General features: G+C 50.1%; 1 protein-coding gene across 4 annotated transcripts in view; it reads left to right on the top strand.

The window, feature by feature from the left end:
- LOC138293061 (uncharacterized) overlaps nt 1-14,131 on the top strand; it is a 289,136-nt gene that overhangs the window by 170,123 nt on the left and 104,882 nt on the right. The gene's annotated exons all lie outside the window — the stretch shown is intronic.

Raw genomic sequence — 14,131 nt, 5'->3', positions numbered from 1 at the left:
TACACCCTGTCCAAGCAAGGACCCTCACTCTAGTCATGGTAAGTCACACACAATCCAAACTATCCTGTGCCAACCCTCTGGTAGCTTGGCACTGAGCAGTCAGGCTTAACTTAGAAGGCAATGTGTGAAGTATTTGTGCAATAGATCATACAATACCACAATATAACACCACAAAAACACACCACACAGTGTTTAGAAAAATATGTAATATTAATCTGGATAAATGCAGGTCAAAACGATTAAAGATGAAATAAGCAAAGGCCGGGATATCACTGAAAGTGATGTCAAATGTCTTAGAGTTGAAATATTACTGTAAAAGCAATAAAAAGTGTCTTAAGTTCTCCTAGAAACAACAAGGCCCATATTTATACTTTTTTAGCGCCGTATTTGTGTCATTTTTTTATACGAACGCGGTGCAAACTTACAAAATACAATTGTGTTTTGTAAGTTTGCGCCGCTTCTGCGTCAAAAAGCTGCGCAAATGCAGTGCTAAAAAAGTATAAATATGGGCCGAAGTGTCTCTTGCAGGGCAAAGTACTTGGTTTGCGTTGAAAATCCTCGCAAGGGACCGCAGAGGAGGAGATGCATAGAAAACGATGGGTGTGCGTCGGTTTCGCCCCTCCGCAAATGAACTTGCGCCGTCCTTTTTCCACGTGGGGAAGACGGTGCGTCGATTTCCGGCATGTGGACTTGGATCCTCTTCGGGTTGTGGGGTTTTCAGACGCTCCGGGGACGATGCATGGAATCCTGGGCTTGCAGAGCGAATTCACAGGGGCTGCTGTGATTCCGGTAGGCGATGCGTGGAATTTTCTTCCGGACGGCAGACGCTGTGTCGATTCCCCTCAGGAAGTCAGGCGGCATCGTTCTGAGTCGGCTTGCGTCAATCCAGTAGGGCCGTGCGTCGAAGTTCCGGTCGCGTCGCTGGCACTGCATCGATCTTCTGTCGCAAAGTCGGGCTGCGTCATTCCAGACTCGGCGTGTGGTGAATTGTGAACTGCGAGCAGGCTGTGCATCGTTCCTGGCAGGCACTGCTGCAAATATTTGCCTCAGGGGGATTTCAGCTGCAGGAGAGAGGTCTTTTTGATCCTGAGACTTCAGGGAACAGGAGACAAGCTCTATCCAAGTCCTTGGAGAGCACTTCTGCAGCAAAGCAAAAGAGCAGCAAGTCAGCAGGGCAACAGCAAGACAGCAGTCCTCTTCAGAAAGCAGTCAGGTGAGTCCTTTAGGCAGCCAGGCAGTTCTTCTTGTCAGGGTGCAGGTTCTGATTCAGGTCTCTTCTCCAGGAAGTGTCTGAGGTGGTAGGGCAGAGGCCCTGTTTTTATACCCAAATGTGCCTTTGAAGTGGGAGAGACTTCAAAGAGTAGCTTGGAAGTGACCCAGGCCCCCTTTCAGTTTAACCCTGTGTAAAGAAATGGCTCCCTGTTGCAGTTACCCCCCACTTTTTGCCTGATACTGATGCTGACTTGACTGAGAAGTGTGCTGGGACCCTGCTAACCAGGCCCCAGCACCAGTGTTCTTTCACCTAAAATGTACCATTGTTTCCACAATTGGCACACCCTGGCATCCAGATAAGCCCCTTGTAACTGGTACCTCTGGTACCAAGGGCCCTGATGCCAGGGAAGGTCTCTAAGGGCTGCAGCATGTATTATGCCACCCTAGAGACCCCTCACTCAGCACAGACCCACTGCTTACCAGCTTGTGTGTGCTAGTGAGAACAAAATGAGTAAGTCGACATGGCACTCCCCTCAGGGTGCCATGCCAGCCTCTCACTGCCTATGCAGTATAGGTAAGACACCCCTCTAGCAGGCCTTACAGCCCTAAGGCAGAGTGCACTATACCATAGGTGAGGGTACCAGTGCATGAGCACTGTGCCCCTACAGTGTCTAAGCAAAACCTTAGACATTGTAAGTGCAGGGTAGCCATAAGAGTATATGGTCTGGGAGTCTGTTTTACACGAACTCCACAGCACCATAATGGCTACACTGAAAACTGGGAAGTTTGGTATCAAACTTCTCAGCACAATAAATGCACACTGATGCCAGTGTACATTTTATTGCAAAATACACCCCAGAGGGCACCTTAGAGGTGCCCCCTGAAACTTAACCGACTGTCTGTGTAGGCTGACTAGTTCCAGCAGCCTGCCACACTAGAGACATGTTGCTGGCCCCATGGGGAGAGTGCCTTTGTCACTCTGAGGCCAGTAACAAAGCCTGCACTGGGTGGAGATGCTAACACCTCCCCCAGGCAGGAGCTGTGACACCTGGCGGTGAGCCTCAAAGGCTCCCCCCTTTGTCACAGCCCAGCAGGGCACTCCAGCTTAGTGGAGTTGCCCGCCCCCTCCGGCCACGGCCCCCACTTTTGGCGGCAAGGCTGGAGGGAACAAAGAAAGCAACAAGGAGGAGTCACTGGCCAGTCAGGACAGCCCCTAAGGTGTCCTGAGCTGAAGTGACTCTAACTTTTAGAAATCCTCCATCTTGCAGATGGAGGATTCCCCCAATAGGGTTAGGATTGTGACCCCCTCCCCTTGGGAGGAGGCACAAAGAGGGTGTACCCACCCTCAGGGCTAGTAGCCATTGGCTACTAACCCCCCAAACCTAAAACACGCCCTTAAATTTAGTATTTAAGGGCTCTCCCTGAACCTAGAAACTAGATTCCTGCAAACTACAAGAAGAAGGACTGCCTAGCTGAAAACCCCTGCAGAGGAAGACCAGAAGACGACAACTGCCTTGGCTCCAGAAACTCACCGGCCTGTCTCCTGCCTTCCAAAGAACTCTGCTCCAGCGACGCTTTCCAAGGGACCAGCGACCTCTGACTCCTCTGAGGACTGCCCTGCTTCGAAAAAGACAAGAAACTCCTGAGGACAGCGGACCTGCTCCAAAAAGACTGCAACTTTGTTTCAAGGAGCAGCTTTAAAGACCCTGCAATCTCCCCGCAAGAAGCGTGAGACTTGCAACACTGCACCCGGCGACCCCGACTCGGCTGGTGGAGAACCAACACCTCAGGGAGGACCCCCGGACTACTCTACGACTGTGAGTACCAAAACCTGTCCCCCCTGAGCCCCCACAGCGCCGCCTGCAGAGGGAATCCCGAGGCTTCCCCTGACCGCGACTCTCTGAAACCTAAGTCCCGACGCCTGGAAAAGACCCTGCACCCGCAGCCCCCAGGACCTGAAGGACCGGACTTTCACTGGAGAAGTGACCCCCAGGAGTCCCTCTCCCTTGCCCAAGTGGAGGTTTCCCCGAGGAAGCCCCCCCTTGCCTGCCTGCAGCGCTGAAGAGATCCCTTGATCTCTCATAGACTAACATTGCAAACCCGACGCTTGTTTCTACACTGCACCCGGCCGCCCCCGCGCTGCTGAGGGTGAAATTTCTGTGTGGGCTTGTGTCCCCCCCGGTGCCCTACAAAACCCCCCTGGTCTGCCCTCCGAAGACGCGGGTACCTACCTGCAAGCAGACCGGAACCGGGGCACCCCCTTCTCTCCATTCTAGCCTATGCGTTTTGGGCACCACTTTGAACTCTGCACCTGACCGGCCCTGAGCTGCTGGTGTGGTGACTTTGGGGTTGCTCTGAACCCCCAACGGTGGGCTACCTTGGACCAAGAACTGAACCCTGTAAGTGTCTTACTTACCTGGTAAAACTAACAAAAACTTACCTCCCCCAGGAACTGTGAAAATTGCACTGTGTCCACTTTTAAAGTAGCTATTTGTGAATAACTTGAAAAGTATACATGCAATTGAAATGATTCAAAGTTCCTAATGTACTTACCTGCAATACCTTTCAAACAAGATATTACATGTTAAATTTGAACCTGTGGTTCTTAAAATAAACTAAGAAAAGATATTTTTCTATATAAAAACCTATTGGCTGGATTTGTCTCTGAGTGTGTGTACCTCATTTATTGTCTATGTGTATGTACAACAAATGCTTAACACTACTCCTTGGATAAGCCTACTGCTCGACCACACTACCACAAAATAGAGCATTAGTATTATCTATTTTTACCACTATTTTACCTCTAAGGGGAACCCTTGGACTCTGTGCATGCTATTCCTTACTTTGAAATAGCACATACAGAGCCAACTTCCTACATTGGTGGATCAGCGGTGGGGTACAAGACTTTGCATTTGCTGGACTACTCAGCCAATACCTGATCACACGACAAATTCCAAAATTGTCATTAGAAATTGATTTTTGCAATTTGAAAAGTTTTCTAAATTCTTAAAAAGACCTGCTAGGGCCTTGTGTTAGATCCTGTTTAGCATTTCTTTTAGAGTTTAAAAGTTTGTAAAAGTTTGAATTAGATTCTAGAACCAGTTTTAGATTCTTAAAAAGTATTCCAACTTTTAGAAGCAAAATGTCTAGCACAGATGTGACTGTGGTGGAACTCGACACCACACCTTACCTCCATCTACAGATGAGAGAGCTAAGGTCACTCTGTAAACTAAAGAAAATAACCATAGGCCCCAAACCTACCAAAATACAGCTCCAGGAGCTTTTGGCAGAGTTTGAAAAGGCCAACCCCTCTGAGGGTGGCAACACAGAGGATGAAGATAGTGACTTGGAGGAAAATTCCCCCCTACCAGTCCTATTTAGGGAGAACAGGGTCTCTCAAACCCTGACTCCAAAAATAGTAGTCAGAAATGCTGGCTCCCTCACAGGAGGGTCCAGCCTCTCTGAAATCACTGAAGATAACTCCTGTGAAGAGGACATCCAGTTAGCCAGGATGGCCACAAGATTGGCTTTGGAAAAACAGATCCTAGCCATAGAAAGGGAAAGACAAGAGATGGGCCTAGGACCCATCAATGGTGGCAGCAACATAAATAGGGTCAGAGATTCTCCTGACATGTTGAAAATCCCCAAAGGGATTGTAACAAAATATGAAGATGGTGATGACATCACCAAATGGTTCACAGCTTTTGAGAGGGCTTGTGTAACCAGAAAAGTGAACAAATCTCACTGGGGTGCTCTCCTTTGGGAAATGTTCACAGGAAAGTGTAGGGATAGACTCCTCACACTCTCTGGAAAAGATGCAGAATCTTATGACCTCATGAAGGGTACCCTGAGGAGTATAGAATTAGATTCAGGGGGGCTCAAAAATCCTCGAGCCAGACCTGGGTTGATTATGTTGACTACTCAGTGAAAACACTGGATGGTTGGGTAACTGGAAATGAAGTGTATGACTATGTTGGGCTTTATAATTTGTTTATGAAAGAACACATTTTAAGTAACTGCTTCAATGAAAAGTTGCATCAGTATCTGGTAGACCTAGGTCCAATTTCTCCCCAAGAATTGGGAAAGAAGGCAGACCACTGGGTCAAGACTAGGGTAACCAAAACTTCCACTGGGGGTGACCAAAAGAAAGGGGTTACAAAGCCTCGCCAGGAGAAAGTGGGTGACACTAGAAACAAAGAAAAAGTGTCCCCTGTAGGCCCCCAAAAACCAGACCAGGTGGGTGGGCCCAGAGACACAACCCAAGACAAAGGTGGGTACCAGGGTAAGAGCTGGGATGCCACTAAGGCATGGTGCCATAACTGTAAACAGACAGGGCACCACACCAAGGACACTTCTTGTCCCAAAAACAAACCCCCTAGCAAAATCCCAGGGGTGACCAGTGTAGCCATTGGGGATGACTCCTCAGATGAGGAGGTCTTCATAGCCTTCAACTGGAAAAAGGGCCCAACAGGTGAGTTGGAGATTCCAGAGGGAAGTAGACACTTCCACCACCTACAGGTGAATGGAATCCCAGCCACTGCCCTCAGAGACACTTGTGCCAGTCACACTATTGTGCATGACAGGCTGGTGCTCTCAAACCAGTACATCCCAGGTGAGATGGCCAGAGTAAGAGTTAGCCCAGACAGGGTCACTAATAGGCCTGTGGCTCTTGTGCCCATAGAAGTGGGTGGAACTTTTAGCTGGAGAAGGGTGGTAGTCAGTACAGACCTCCCCCTTGATTGTCTCCTTGGAAATGACTACCCAGAGGTTAGTCAGACCCTAAGAGAAGAACTGGTCCAGGGCCAGTCCTCTCCCAAGGATTCTGGAGTGCCTACCTCTGCAGTAAATGCAAGTAGGCCCCAGAAGAAAAAGAAAAGGAAACAGAGTAGGAAAGGTGGACAACCTTTAGCCAAGGTTCCAGCAAGCCAAGGAGATTCTGCTCCAGTGGGGGAGAACTCCAAAAGTGGCTCTGATAAAATCCAACCTGACCCACAAGAAGTCCTGGCTAGTCAGGCAACTGTTAAGCCTGAGAGGGTGGCTCCTCAGCTAACAGAAGAAAGAGTGGAAGAAGGGTGTTTACTACAAGATGTGGTAACCCCCCACTCTAATACAGCAGACAGGCACCCTGAACCCAAAGAAGCCTGTAACTTAGCCCCTTCCCTTGTAGGTGAAGAGCTAAAGGTGTGGTTCTGGGCACTGACAGCTGTCAGTGGCCTCTGCTGGGTGTTAGCCTTTATGGCTGCACTATCCTTGGCATGGTGGTCTGACCCCATGCCAAATAACAAGTTAGGCCCCCTGACCCTGTTGGTCATGGTGGGGTTACTCCAGCTCTGGGTAACCTCTTTGGGTAAGCTAGGGGTGACCCTGGCTAAGATAAGATTAGCAGAGGTGGATACCTCTGACCTCAAAATAGAGAGAATGGGTAAAGACATAAAAAGCACAGACAAGAGGCAGTTCAGACTAGGTCCTATCACTGTGGAAGTGGGTCAGTTCCCCAGAGGGAATGACCTGAACAGGAGGATGTAAGGCAGAGTAGGCCCTGCAACAAACCAGCCTATTTCCTCTACTCTTCCTCGCCTGACAGACTAGGAAGACTCTTCCAGCTTTGGCTGAGTCTCCTGGCCTGTGGGCTGGGGGGGGCTTGTGTAAAGAAATGGCTCCCTGTTGCAGTTACCCCCCACTTTTTGCCTGATACTGATGCTGACTTGACTGAGAAGTGTGCTGGGAACCTGCTAACCAGGCCCCAGCACCAGTGTTCTTTCACCTAAAATGTACCATTGTTTCCACAATTGGCACACCCTGGCATCCAGATAAGCCCCTTGTAACTGGTACCTCTGGTACCAAGGGCCCTGATGCCAGGGAAGGTCTCTAAGGGCTGCAGCATGTATTATGCCACCCTAGAGACCCCTCACTCAGCACAGACCCACTGCTTACCAGCTTGTGTGTGCTAGTGAGAACAAAATGAGTAAGTCGACATGGCACTCCCCTCAGGGTGCCATGCCAGCCTCTCACTGCCTATGCAGTATAGGTAAGACACCCCTCTAGCAGGCCTTACAGCCCTAAGGCAGAGTGCACTATACCATAGGTGAGGGTACCAGTGCATGAGCACTGTGCCCATACAGTGTCTAAGCAAAACCTTAGACATTGTAAGTGCAGGGTAGCCATAAGAGTATATGGTCTGGGAGTCTGTTTTACACGAACTCCACAGCACCATAATGGCTACACTGAAAACTGGGAAGTTTGGTATCAAACTTCTCAGCACAATAAATGCACACTGATGCCAGTGTACATTTTATTGCAAAATACACCCCAGAGGGCACCTTAGAGGTGCCCCCTGAAACTTAACCGACTGTCTGTGTAGGCTGACTAGTTCCAGCAGCCTGCCACACTAGAGACATGTTGCTGGCCCCATGGGGAGAGTGCCTTTGTCACTCTGAGGCCAGTAACAAAGCCTGCACTGGGTGGAGATGCTAACACCTCCCCAGGCAGGAGCTGTGACACCTGGCGGTGAGCCTCAAAGGCTCCCCCCTTTGTCACAGCCCAGCAGGGCACTCCAGCTTAGTGGAGTTGCCCGCCCCCTCCGGCCACGGCCCCCACTTTTGGCGGCAAGGCTGGAGGGAACAAAGAAAGCAACAAGGAGGAGTCACTGGCCAGTCAGGACAGCCCCTAAGGTGTCCTGAGCTGAAGTGACTCTAACTTTTAGAAATCCTCCATCTTGCAGATGGAGGATTCCCCCAATAGGGTTAGGATTGTGACCCCCTCCCCTTGGGAGGAGGCACAAAGAGGGTGTACCCACCCTCAGGGCTAGTAGCCATTGGCTACTAACCCCCCAAACCTAAAACACGCCCTTAAATTTAGTATTTAAGGGCTCTCCCTGAACCTAGAAACTAGATTCCTGCAAACTACAAGAAGAAGGACTGCCTAGCTGAAAACCCCTGCAGAGGAAGACCAGAAGACGACAACTGCCTTGGCTCCAGAAACTCACCGGCCTGTCTCCTGCCTTCCAAAGAACTCTGCTCCAGCGACGCTTTCCAAGGGACCAGCGACCTCTGACTCCTCTGAGGACTGCCCTGCTTCGAAAAAGACAAGAAACTCCTGAGGACAGCGGACCTGCTCCAAAAAGACTGCAACTTTGTTTCAAGGAGCAGCTTTAAAGACCCTGCAATCTCCCCGCAAGAAGCGTGAGACTTGCAACACTGCACCCGGCGACCCCGACTCGGCTGGTGGAGAACCAACACCTCAGGGAGGACCCCCGGACTACTCTACGACTGTGAGTACCAAAACCTGTCCCCCCTGAGCCCCCACAGCGCCGCCTGCAGAGGGAATCCCGAGGCTTCCCCTGACCGCGACTCTCTGAAACCTAAGTCCCGACGCCTGGAAAAGACCCTGCACCCGCAGCCCCCAGGACCTGAAGGACCGGACTTTCACTGGAGAAGTGACCCCCAGGAGTCCCTCTCCCTTGCCCAAGTGGAGGTTTCCCCGAGGAAGCCCCCCCTTGCCTGCCTGCAGCGCTGAAGAGATCCCTTGATCTCTCATAGACTAACATTGCAAACCCGACGCTTGTTTCTACACTGCACCCGGCCGCCCCCGCGCTGCTGAGGGTGAAATTTCTGTGTGGGCTTGTGTCCCCCCCGGTGCCCTACAAAACCCCCCTGGTCTGCCCTCCGAAGACGCGGGTACCTACCTGCAAGCAGACCGGAACCGGGGCACCCCCTTCTCTCCATTCTAGCCTATGCGTTTTGGGCACCACTTTGAACTCTGCACCTGACCGGCCCTGAGCTGCTGGTGTGGTGACTTTGGGGTTGCTCTGAACCCCCAACGGTGGGCTACCTTGGACCAAGAACTGAACCCTGTAAGTGTCTTACTTACCTGGTAAAACTAACAAAAACTTACCTCCCCCAGGAACTGTGAAAATTGCACTGTGTCCACTTTTAAAGTAGCTATTTGTGAATAACTTGAAAAGTATACATGCAATTGAAATGATTCAAAGTTCCTAATGTACTTACCTGCAATACCTTTCAAACAAGATATTACATGTTAAATTTGAACCTGTGGTTCTTAAAATAAACTAAGAAAAGATATTTTTCTATATAAAAACCTATTGGCTGGATTTGTCTCTGAGTGTGTGTACCTCATTTATTGTCTATGTGTATGTACAACAAATGCTTAACACTACTCCTTGGATAAGCCTACTGCTCGACCACACTACCACAAAATAGAGCATTAGTATTATCTATTTTTACCACTATTTTACCTCTAAGGGGAACCCTTGGACTCTGTGCATGCTATTCCTTACTTTGAAATAGCACATACAGAGCCAACTTCCTACACCCTGTCTGCCAGGGTCCCAGTAGGGGTTGTGGCAGTCCTTTGTGTGAGAGCAGGCCCTCCACCCTCCCAGCCCAGGAAGACCCATTCAAAATGCCGATGTATGCAAGTGAGGCTGAGTATCCTGTCTTTGGAGTGTGTCTGAGTGAATGCGCAAGGAGCTGTCAACTAAACCCAGCCAGACGTGGATTGTAAGGCACAGAAAGACTTAAGTCCAAAGTAATGCTCACTTTCTAAAAGTGGCATTTCTAAAATACTAATATTAAATCCAACTTCACCAGTCCGCAGGATTTTGTATTAACATTCTGGCCACACTAAATATGACCTTCCTACTCCTTTCAGATCAGCAGCTACTACTCAAACAGTGTGTGAGGGCAGTCCCAATGTTAGCCTATGAAGGGAGCAGGCCTCACAGTAGTGCAAAAACTAATTTAGGAGTTTTACACTAGCAGGACATGTAAACTACACAGGTAAATGTCCTGCCTTTTACCTACACAGCACCTTGCCTTAGGGGTTACCTAGGGCACACCTTAGAGGTGACTTATATGTAGAAACAGGGGAGTTTTAGGCTTGGCAAGTATTTTCAAGTGCCAAGTCGAATTGGCAGTGAAACTGCACACACAGGCCTTGCAATGGCAGGCCTAAGACAAGGTTAACGGGCTACTGAAGTGGGTGGCACAATCAGTGCTGCAGGCCCACTAGTAGCTTTTAATCTACAGGCCCTGGGCAAATAGAGTGCACTCTACTAGGGACTTATAAGTAAATTAAATAGCCCAATTGGGTGTGATCCAATGTTACCATGTTTAAAGGGAGAGAGCATATGCGCTTTAGCACTGGCTAGCAGTGGTAAAGTGCGCAGAGTCTAAAAAGCAGCAAAAACAGTATCTCAAAAGTGGAGGGAGGCAGGCAAAAAGTTAGGGGTGACCACCCTAAGGCTGTCAGGTCTAACATGTGTCCCCCCCAGCTGAAAGTGGAGAGAGCTACCCAACCTCCTGGGAGTTCTCATCGCTAAGGCGGAAGTATCTGGCGAGACCATCAGCATTGGCATTGTCAATCTCTGGGCGATGCTCCACCATAAAGTCCACCCCCTGTAGGGAAATGGACCACCTCAAGAGTTTAGGATTCTCATACCTCATCTGCATGAGCCGTCTGAGGGGCCAGTGGTCTGTCTGAACCCGGAAGTGAGTCCCAAACAGGTATGGTCTCAGCTTCTTCAGTGCCCAGACCACAGCAAATGCTTCTCTTTCAATAGCACTCCACCTCTGTTTCCGTGGTAATAGTCTGCTGCTAATAAAGACTACTGGTTGGTCTAGGCCCTTCTCATTTAGCTGTGCTAGGACCGCCCATATGCCATGCTCTGAAGCGTCTGTCTGCACAATAAATTCCTTGGAGTAGTCAGGAGCCTTGAGCACGGGGGCTGTGCACATGGCTTCCTTCAGGGAGTCAAAGGCTTTCTCACAAGCCTTTGTCCAATTCAACAAACTAGGTTGCTTTTTGGATGTGAGTTCTGTCAAGGGTGTCACCATGGTTCCATAGCCCTTGACAAATCTGCGGTAATATCCAGTGAGGCCTAAGAAAACTCTCTCCTCTGTTTGGATTCTAGGTGGTTGCCAGGCCTAGATAGTTTCAATCTTGGCCTGGAGGGGCTGCACCTTGCCACCACCTACTAGGTGTCCCAAGTACACCACAGAACCCTGCACAATCTGGCACTTACTGGCCTTGATGGTCAGGCCTGCCTGTTGCAGAGCCTGAAGCACCTCCTTCAGGTGGTGCAGGCGTTCCTCCCAGCTGTCACTGTAGACAGCAATGTCGTCCAGGTAGGCTGCGCAGAAGGCATCCTTGCCAGCTAGGACCCCGTTAACAAACCGTTGGAAGGTAGCGGGGGCATTTTTAAACCAAAAGGGCATCACCTGGAATTGGTAATGGCCCTCAGGTGTGCAAAATGCCTATATCTCTTTAGCCCCCTCATTCAAGGTGATCTGCCAGCACCCTGATATGAAGTCAAAAGTACTGAGGAATTTGGCAGCGCCGAGTCTGTCTACAAACTCATCAGCTCAGGGGATGGGGTGAGCATCAGTCCATGTGACTGAATTGAGACCCCAGTAGTCCACGCAGAACCACAGTTTTGGCTTGGCACCGGGTGCAGCAGCCGTGGGTACCAGCACCACAGAGCTGGCCCAGGGACTAATAGACTTCTCAATAACCCCTAGAGCCAACATATTGGAGACTTCCTCCTTGATGCTGGCCTTCACCTAGTCTGACAACCTGTACATTTTGGCCCATATTTATACTTTTTGACGCACAACTGCGCCAACGCAGATGTGCGTCAAAAATGTTACCGCCGGCTAACGCCATTCCAACGCGCCATGCGGGCGCCTTATTAATGGAATGACGTTAGCCGGCGCTGCGGACTGGTGTGCGTAAAAAAAAATGACTCACACCAGGCAGCGTCGGTGTATGGGAAAATGGGTGTTGTGCGTCAAAAAACGGTGCAAGTCAGGTCTGAGGCAAAATTCAGGCCTCAAACCGGATTTGCGCCATTTTTTTTTACGCCCAACCTCCATTGACATGACTCCTGTCTTAGCAAAGACAGGAGTCATGCCCCCTTGCCCAATGGCCATGCCCAGGGGACTTATGTCCCCTCGGCATGGTCATTGGGCATAGTGGCATGTAGGGGGGCCAAAATCAGGCCCCCCTATGCCACAAAAAAAGTCGGAAAAAAATACTTACCCGAACTTACCTTTCCTTCCCTGGGATGGGTCCCTCCATCCTTGGGTATCCTCCTGGGGTGGGCAAGGGTGGCAGGGGGTGTTCCTGGGGGCAGTGGAGGACACCTCTGGGCTCCTTCCGAGCCCACAGGTCCCTTAACGCCTGCCCTGACCCAGGCGTTAAAAAACAGCACCCATCAGGCTGTGCGCCGTTTTTTAAGGCCTGCCCCCTCCTGTGCATCAAAATGACGTCAGAGTATAAATAAGGGGCACAGGCCTTAAAGTCATTTTTTGGAAGGGAACGCCTACCTTGCATATAATTAACGCAAGGCTGGTTCCCCCTTCCAAAAAATGACGCACATGGTGGAATTTTGACGCCCGCGGGGTCGGACGTCAAAGTATAAATATGGGGCAGGGTTTGCACTGATTGTGCGTCAAATATTTTGACGCCCATTCGGCGCAAACAGAGTATAAATATGCCCCTTTGTTCTTTACAGGGGGACTGTCTCCCATGTCAATATCACAGACACACCAGTGTGTGAGTTCAGGGGTGAGTGAAAACTGTGAGGAGTACTGTTCCAGTAACTGGTAGCAGCCCCTCTCTGGTCTAGGGTCAGGAGTCAGAGAGAATGACACCCTCCACTGACCCATCACCTTCCTTGGCAGCGAGGAGGTCGGGGAGAGGTTCACTCTCCTCCTTCATACCCTCATCAGTCACCAGAAGCATGTTGACTTCGGTCCTCTCAAAGTGAGGCTTCAGTCGGTTGACATGGAGCACCCTTAGGGGGTTCCTAGGGTATTGGAGGTCTGGGCCAGACCAGTGGTCCTGGAGAGCTCTAGGCTCTACTGCTCTATTACCCACACTTTGTCTCCAGGCTGAAACTCTACCAGGGTGGCCTTCTGCTCATACCAGCGTTTCATTACCTCTTGACTGGCTTCAAGGTTACTTTTGGCCATTTTCCAAAAGCGGTACATGAGATAGCATAGGAATCTGACGTATTCCCAGACTTGTAAACCTGGAAATGCATTGGATTCCAGGGGTGCTGCGTGCTAACCCACAGCAACACCCATGGAACTCCCTTTTCACACAGTGCTGTGCATGAAAGGGGTCCATATTTACAAGACCATGAAAACCCACGCAAGGTGGCTTTGAGTGGCCTTGAAAATATGGGCTGGCACCACTAGGTAAGTGGCCTCACCTTTACGCTCCTTCACTTCAAATGGGCCAGACCAGTGGTCCTGGAGAGCTCTAGGCTCTACTGGCTCCAATACCCAAACTATGTCTCCAGACTGAAACTCTAACAGGGTGGCCTTCTAGTCATACCAGTGTTTCATTACCTCTTGACTGGCTTCAAGGTTATTTTTGGCCGTTTTCCAAAAGCGGTGCATCTGGTTGCGGAAGGCCAGCATGTAGCTGACCACATCCTGAAGGGGTGCTTTTGGAGATTTCTCCAACCCCTCTTTGACAATGCTTAAGGGTCCCCTGACAGGGTACCCATAGAGAAGCTCAAAGGGACTGAACCCCACCCCCTTCTGGGGTACCTCTCTGCAAGCAAAGAGAAGGCATGGTAAGAGGACATCCCACTTACACCTCAGGGCCTCAGGGAGGCCAGTGATCATGCCTTTCAAAGTCTTGTTGAATCTCTCCACAAGACCATTAAATTGGGGGTGATAGAGTGTGGTGAACTTGTAGGTTACACCACACGCATCCCACATAGACTTCATGTATGCAGACATGAAGTTAGTGCCTCTGTCAGACACTATCTCCTTTGGGAATCCCACACAGGTAAATATCCCCATTAGAGTTCTGGTCACCACCAGTGCAGTTGCTGTGGCCTGCAAATCATGGCTCTGAAGATTGATTCCCTGTAGGAAACTATTCA

This window comes from Pleurodeles waltl, chromosome 4_2, assembly GCF_031143425.1.
Source record: "Pleurodeles waltl isolate 20211129_DDA chromosome 4_2, aPleWal1.hap1.20221129, whole genome shotgun sequence".
NCBI lineage: Eukaryota > Metazoa > Chordata > Amphibia > Caudata > Salamandridae > Pleurodeles > Pleurodeles waltl.
The sequence above is the reverse complement of the archived record's forward strand: the minus strand, read 5'-3'. Positions and strand labels throughout refer to the sequence as shown.